Genomic DNA, 8624 nt, shown 5'->3' with positions numbered 1-8624 from the left:
TAACCAGCTTGTCAACCCTTGAGATGCCACTTAACCAGCTTGTCAACCCTTGAGATGCCACTTAACCAGCTTGTCAACCCTTGAGATGCCACTTAACCAGCTTGTCAACCCTTGAGATGCCACCTAACCAGCTTGTCAACCCTTGAGATACCACTTAACCAGCTTGTCAACCCTTGAGATGCCACTTAACCAGCTTGTCAACCCTTGAGATGCCACTTAACCAGCTAGTCAACATTGTCTACTTGATACTTTTGACTTGAGCAACATTGACCTGTTGCAATTAAAGTCACGTAACTTAATTTACTGGAAAATTTTCGGCCTCCATTGCACTGTCGATCGTTCAAAGATGTCATTATTATTAAAGTATGAGCGAAATTACGCGAGCTTATTGCTAAAAGTGGATGAAGTTAATTCAATTGTGCGGGCATAAATTGCCTAAAATGTTTCATTTTTGCCGCGTACGTTTAATAGTATGCCTGTGATAGCTACTGAATAAGTTCTAATACAGTTAAATTTTGATTGACTTTCATTCTTATTTGTACGCATTCCCTCTAACCTAATATCGCCCAGCTTGAAGAAAACATTCTCTTACGGCACTGGAAGAGTCGGCACTGAAGACATAATTAGAACAAATGATATAATTTAGACGCCTTCATGCTCGTCAATGATGACGTGATGAAGAAGCCATGGGTTTAATGAAGATGCCATGGGTATAATGGATACAGATTCAAAATTGAATCTAGAATTACGAGAACAGTTTTAACGTCCTGACATGGTTTCAATCTGTACCCATATACCCTATATTAGTATATTTCGGCAAAATTTCTTCCTCTAAGCACGTTTCATTGAAGACCAGAGAATTCGTTTTATTTCTTAGTTTTTTTTCAATAGGTCGAACAAAATTTTTCGTTTGCATTGGTAAAGCGAAAATCAGAGTACCGATGGACATTTCTATTTCGTTAACAACGTTTCGAATGTATCAATCATTCATTATCAAGTTACAAGACGCATTGAGTGGCGGAAATTTAATCGACATATGTATAAAATCAAGTAAATAGGATACTTCTGTCATAAATCGAAATTGATGGAAATAATTACAAAATCACTAAAATATGCAGATAAAGAATTAAAGCACCGAAAACAGTCTCAAGGTTCTGACAAATCCAGTAGAATAGAAGAGTCGGCACTGAAGAAAGTTTGTAGGTTGATGGCTGGGGTCCTATCCTTAATGATGAGAGCCTATGCTATTGTGAGTCAGTTGGCGTCAGGGCATCGCATGACGACGCTGGTGCACTCCTGCAGAACCGGACGAGTGCAGGTCTCGTTGTGGGCCTCCATCAGGTGGTTCCTTGGTCCACCAAACTGAAGGTGGCACGTGAGACGTCGGCTTAATGTCGTAGTTGTTAGCTCAATGTGGTCCATATTGGGGAGAAGTCTACAACATCCTCTACTGCAAGGAAATTGCTCTATTCTCTCCCCAATACGGAGAGAATATTGGGGAGAGTGTGCGCTCTCTGTCTGCATGCACTCTGTCTGCATGCACTCTCTGTCTGCATGCGCTCTCTGTCTGCATGCGCTCTCTGTCTGCATGCGCTCTCTGTCTGCATGCACTCTATGTCTGCATGCACTCTCTTTGATGATGCTCCGATTAAAAAAATTGACTACATTTCATTATTGTAGCTTTGCTCCAAGAAATATCTTAAATTTGATTTGAAATTTTTCTAATATCCATGAATTCTCGTTCATACGCTCATTTTAGCAGCATTCAGATTAATTACGCAAACAATGTGCGTAAAAAGCACACAGTGGCGCACAGATATTTCAGAACTTTAGTATTAGTAATTCATCAAGCATCATAACCCTTTTGAGCGCATGTGAAAGACGTCATTATTTTCATAATATATGGAATGATTTATCCTCTACCTTGATGCCATGAGGTCCACCCAGGTACTTTATTTTCGATACGGACACCACGGCCACGGCCACGCTGTACGCGCCACCTTCGATGGCCTTTGTTGCCTGCTAGCGACATTGTTGATTGATCGTTGCTGCCCTGAATTCAAACGTTGAACAGGCTACTCAGGCCACTGGATTACGGCAAGTCAAAAAGCATTGAAATTAAAGCGGGTGAAACCGTCGGCCAGGGATGTTATCGCATGGAATGATGGTGAAGTGGATAAACGGGATGTTCTACAAAATAGGTTAGCTAGACTGGTACTTGGGGCCTCCTGATGGACTGCAGTGTAGGCTTTGAGAGGAGATATGGGAGGGATAGAGCACGTTTAGAGAGAGAAGAGTGAAAGCAGCATTGAGATATAAAGTACGACTGGAAAGAATCGGTGATGAACGTTGGGAGCGGAAGATGTACCTGTGAAACATGAGGGTGAGTAAATGGGAACGTAAGTGTCCTACAATAGTACGTAAATTTATGTGAGTTACACGAGACTTGGGTTTGCCAAATGCATAACAGACTAAAAGATGAATGGTTAATGACAGTACAGGGCCTAACTGGGATAGAATGTGATGTCAAAGAATGGAAGGAAGCAATAGAGAAAAAAGTGAAATTAAGTGGTTTAAGATTATGGAAGCAAGGAATTGAAAGAACCCTGCTGACAGACCCACTATAATCACAATCCATTCGTCTCCCGTTCATTTCTTTCATACATCACGTCCTCATACATCAGCCGAACCCCTCTCATCCAGTATCACCATCATCGTTTCCAGTCATTCTCTCTTATATGCTTCACGCTGCATCATCAGGTGTCCCACTGTTTCCTTCTCGCCTCTATCACGTATGAAACAGATATCTTCTCTTCTTTCATTCCACCTGTACGTCCGTGCATTCACACTTTGAGCATTTGCTCTCTTGCAAAACATCAAGTCACCACCCCTAATGCCATCATATATTCATTCATACTTGGACATCTCTTTCATCTCATACAGGTTGAGGCCATCCTTTATAATAAATGTATGACGCGTGGCAGCGAGCCGGTTTAAAAACCTGACAACTGTATGTCTGTTTCAGTGTCACAACGCCCCAAATCCAAATGCTCACTGCCAGGTAGCCAGAAGGAAAAGTAATGTTCTCAATTATATTACGTGCAATATGTACGGCGCAAATACGACGTCGCATAACGTTTGGTATTTGTACGTCAAGGCAGACTCGTGAATGCAGTCAGCGAACTAAGCAGCGTGGATCTTATAACCGAGTGACGCCCACCGCTTTTGATTGCTGCGGTAAAGCTGACAACGATGCTCAGTCGTAGGGAAGCCCGTTAAACTTTCAGCACAATGTGCAGGCATCCTAACACTCCACAAATGTTTTAGTTTCTGCAGCAGTGAATAATGACGATTTTGGGAGGCAGGGAAGTTTGCCCGGCAGTTCTGTGTGACTGCTCAGATTATCAGGCAGAAAATTACTTTTTTCCGTGAGTAGAAATAAATGCGGTTCATGTGCAATTGTTTCATCTAGAGTAGCGGAAACGTCTAAATTATGTTGCATCCAAGACAGTGAACATTAAACACAGTCACTGCATTCACTTTGGACGGAAAAACTACATTCTGTTTCAAATAGCATTGCTCAAACTATTATTGAGAAAATAAATTGTGAATCAGCGTTTGTTTCGGCCTGACTTCTTCCAAATTTCTGCACTCTATAAGTATCTAAAAGAATATTAGTTTTTAATTGACCCTATTCATACCATTAATCCAGTAATATTTTGTCCTACTCATGTTCGTGCTGTTTGTCGAACTCCTGCTCGCGGTGAGTGTCGGTCTAGCAGTCGTCATGATACGTCATAATAATAACAGTAGATAATACCAATCGAAAACTTTCTCTAATTAGTGATCAGAATCCTGTCCTCAACAAAAATTCAAGGTTATGAGTGCAAGATGGCTAAATGGTACTCATGTAAACTTTGCAATAGTAGCGATGTGATTCTTATTCACGACCCTAGCCTAGAAGTGGTTATGCTACGGCCATGCTTAACTTTTGAATGCTCATGCGGTGGCTGTGGTCATGGCAACATACCTCTATAGGATGCTATTTCATTTAGCGGGCTTATCTATGAGATAAATTAAGTAGTGAAGTGTGAATTTGGGCTGTGCAGAAGTAAAAAAAACATAAATGCCCTAGCTTTATTCATTTATTGTATATTTTTATTCTATTGCGGACCATAGAGCCTCAACGGAAGCTGCGATTACAGTAGAGAGCGAGTGACACCGACTCATCTTGAAGGACTTGCGAGGAGGCAGAGTGTACGTCTCGCACGTCGTTTGTGATGCTTTCATTTGGTACTTCTCGTCAGCTACAAATTCATTGGAGTATAGATCACACACTTTCCATTTGTATTTTATTGAAGTAAAAACATCAATCACTTTGGAGTTTGTACACATAACAGATAGATCAGAGGGAGACGTCCGCTGAGGATGGGAGCTTATAGTCAACAACCCTTGTGCATAAAAACAACTCATTCCTGGTAAGCTCCAGTCTGCTATACAGTTACTTCCGTAATGTCGGTATCCCCGCTATTTTTTCATAACAACAAATTCCTTGGATCGTTCTACCCCACAATAAGAAAAACTCGAATATTTCATGGAGGTAAAATTATAATTGGTAAGACATATTGTCGAGGTAATTGTTGAATATGCTTCGCTGGCTCTCTCATGTTATTGCAAATGAATAATATTCGAAATATGACGAACAGATGCTCTTAAGTAACTGATTTTCATGCAATTATGAATGATTTTTTTTATTTATTTGTTTCATTGCGACACGCCCCGCTTCATTAATATTGTGATAAAAACGTTTGACTTATTTAAGAATAAATATTCGTCAGTAATTTGTATATGAGGTATTCTAAAAATCGAATTGGAAAATTATTGCAGTTACGGTACATTATTCAAAGAAGCAAATTCTTTGTGCGATGCTTATTTACTTGCAGGGATCAATATATGTTGCATGTGTATCTTTCTCAGACATATGAATATGAATGAATCGTTCAACTTTATAATCGTCTGTCTTATTAGTAAACTTTTTAAAAATATTGTATAGTATTTATAAAGTTCTTCAACGCACACAACGCCTGCACTTGATTGAAATTATTAAATAATCTCAAACATGGGGCCAGCATGTATAACATGTAATACTTACGTACATGGTTCAACATTGAGTTGTAATAGAGTATTACAAACGCTCAGATTAGTTAATGGGAACACCACTTAAACTTGAATATAGCAATGTTCATTTAAGTGTTTCGTGCGGTGATTTGAATTTAGCATTTCCAGTTTCATAATTTATATCGTATGCGTTGGAGACTGCGTAAAGCGTAGTGCCTTATAGGTTCTCCACAAGCATCAGTTATGAAGGCGGCAGGACTTGGGTCGAGGGACCTGAATTGTTCAGGAGAGACTGGAGGCCGTGATCTGCCGTCATGATAATGGTACTCACTTATTTCTTGAAACATCAAAAATTATTTATATCATTCATTTTTTGATGTATTTTTATGAAAAAAGCATCAATGTAATTTTAATTGCTTCGTTTATAACAGTTATCATTATGGTCCTTCTGTCATACCATAAAAACAAAAGTTACATTGCATTGAAGCAGAAATCAAACCTATTATATAATACTGGCACTTACAAAAATTTAGAGATTATTAGCTTTCAGTCCCCCATTTGTGTCAAGATCAACAAAAATGTCTCATACGGCCCAGCGGGACTTACTACTGGATTTTCGGGTTAAAAAAGATAATAAGTTTGCTTGGAAAGGCCCCACTGTGGCCTGTTTTTGTGCGAAAATAGTGTTTTTGACGTGTACTTGATGGTGCGACGGGGCATTCCACAGGTGGTAAGAAAACATTGTCAGGATATACACCAGTTTTATAAGTTCGTGCAATATATACACCAGTTTAATGTCGTGCAATAATCGTTCTTGGGGCTAGATTTTTTTGAACTTATTGCCCTTCTACTAAGTAATGAACTGATAATCAAGTATCATCTACAATCGAGTAACGAAATGTAGAATTATTATAAAGGAATTATAATTATTTTCACGGTAGCTTTTATTTATGTATTTTTAGCGCATTTTCTCATTTATGGAAAAAAAGCGCTATTGTGCTCGCCATGTCCGTCCGTCTGTCGGTCCGTGACTTCACATTTTCGCCGCCGAGAAAATGCGCGCTCTGTCACTCACTGCAGTGAGTACTGAGTTATATTTTTGGTTATATACTCTTAATTAATATTTTAATTTCAATCGTCGTTTATAAATTTAATAACTACATATGTAACAATAAATAAATGAAAATTCGGAAAAGCAACTTTTATTTAATGGACATATTAGCAACTAAATGCTTTAAAAACATCGAATTGTGTCAGAAGGCAAAGTTGCCAAAAATAAGGTAACTTGATTGAATTCTTTAGTCAAAATAGTGAAACTTATTTTCTAAATGTTCTGTTATCCAGAAAACTCCTTCTCCTTCTTTCATAGTCAAGTACATAGGAATAATAAATGTCGAATCAACATTATAAATGAGACAAACAAAAAATGAGTTAAGAAGTGAATGTTCAATTCTACTTGAGATTGGAATTCAAGCTTAAATACCTGACACGAAATCGCAGTAAATATTATTACGACGCTCTAATATTTTCGAGATTGACAATAAGTTGAGCAGCGAGCTTGACTGCTCAGGTTACTTGAAGTCAAATCAACAGGAGAATGAAAAATAATTGCCGTCAGGAATCATAACTATTCAGGAAATCATTCGACTCAATTTCCTAGACGTCTGCCGAGAACCGTACGAAATAGATTGTTGAATTGTTAGGGACTGCCTTTAAATATAATAATTTCATTGATAGTTGTGTTAAGTTTATTGTCATTTTGTTTTTGAGTGAACTATGAAGTCACCTCGTGTAGACTCGTTATGTACCTCGTCATTATTATGTGATCCAACACAGAGGTTAGTACTAGGATTGTTTATCGTGTGTTAATCTTCAGTGCTTATATAGTGGTGGTCTTTCTGATGATATTGAATATTTATATAAGGTAATTATTTATGTGTTATGTATTCGTTAGCGTTACGTTCATTCAAGTATTTAATTGGTCTTTATTCGTGCCTTTTCAGCGGGGCTCTGAACATGGGACATTCTTACGAGTTGACAGTCAAGGGCTAGAAAGATATACGGTTTATAGTTATTATGTTTTCTTGGATTTAGCGTTCATTTATTATTATAGTTCTTAATTTATCGGTTTTTATTGATCCTTTTTATTTTCGATCATTGGCCAAGTGTTCGGGGTCAGAGAATGCTACTTAATTGATTAGTCCCCAACAGAGTGAACTATAATTTTCTTTGCAAACGGGGTTTCATCAACTGTTCAACTTGTCGAACGAATAGGTCTGTCGATAATTTGTTCTTTAAAGCGATCGATAGACGGCGCAGCTGTGGGCCATAAATTTATCTACTCAATTAGTCATGGCACCAACGCCTAACCTCAGCATGCAATGGCTACACTCCGTCTCAAAGCTTCAAAGCATCCGAAAAATCGTTAAAAGAGATCACGTCCCAACTGCTCAAAGTTAAAGCACCGTAAGTCCATAGTCGTTGCTCATCAAGGCGGTAAATCGAAAGCCTTTAACCCAGCAGGTCCGATTTTCACCTTGCCCCGACCCTTCACCCTCTAGCAATCAATAACAGGCGCTTAACCTCCTAACTTGCCTCACCTCTTCACCTTCCACTCTCACACGGTAAGGATAATGTAGTGCAAAGTTGAGAAAAGTTGGTTGCCACTTGCCAACATGCACCTCAGACATGAGCCAGACCATATTATCCTCCTGTTTATGCCCTATGGGCATAAGGTCCCATTTGCGGGTCATTTTTACCCGAAGCAAACAGAGGGATTAAAACGGCACCAAGCAGTCAGGTATAAATTTTTGATCATCGAAGACAGACCTTACCAGTCAGAAACGATATCGAATAGACTGGTATGCTCGTTGATCATCTGAGACTACGCTAGATCAAACCTTGATCTTTTGAGAAAATGTTCGTTTCGTATTGCTGAGGGCCTACTCAAAGCCACTGTTCTTTGGCTTGCACTTCACGACATATTGAACTGTACTTATCCTTCCACCCACAAAGACAAAAAGACCTTTTTCGGAAGACAATGCCATGCTTTGAATATGGCATAAAAATGCCTATCGATTCAAATGCAAACCGCGAATCTTCTCTCTAAGTCACTATAGAATTAATTTCGTCCGCCTGGTAATGAAATTTTATCATGATTTTTATATTTTGTTACAATGAATTGAGAAAGTCAACAACAGCCCTTTACGAAGATGTGGCTTCATTTTTTCTGTAATTTCTGTCGTTGCTTGAACTTGTTTCTATTCAAAAAATGTAAATTTACTTGAGAGTGTTATTGTAATAGCATTGGGGTTATGGGTCTCTTTTATTATCCTATTATATTATTATACTAATTGTATGTTTGTCCTACAAACATTCTAATCCACGGTTTTGAACCAGAGATTGGGCTTTAATTTTCAGTAAGAAGATTGTCGTACTTCTAAAGCAAAATTATGCATCATATGAATAAATTTGTATGCATAAGCTTTAACAAAAGAGCAGTTTCC

This window comes from Hyalella azteca, unplaced genomic scaffold (assembly GCF_000764305.2).
Source record: "Hyalella azteca isolate HAZT.00-mixed unplaced genomic scaffold, Hazt_2.0.2 contig4033, whole genome shotgun sequence".
In the NCBI taxonomy this organism is placed as follows: Eukaryota; Metazoa; Arthropoda; class Malacostraca; order Amphipoda; family Hyalellidae; genus Hyalella; species Hyalella azteca.
Note: the sequence above shows the minus strand (reverse complement) of the source record.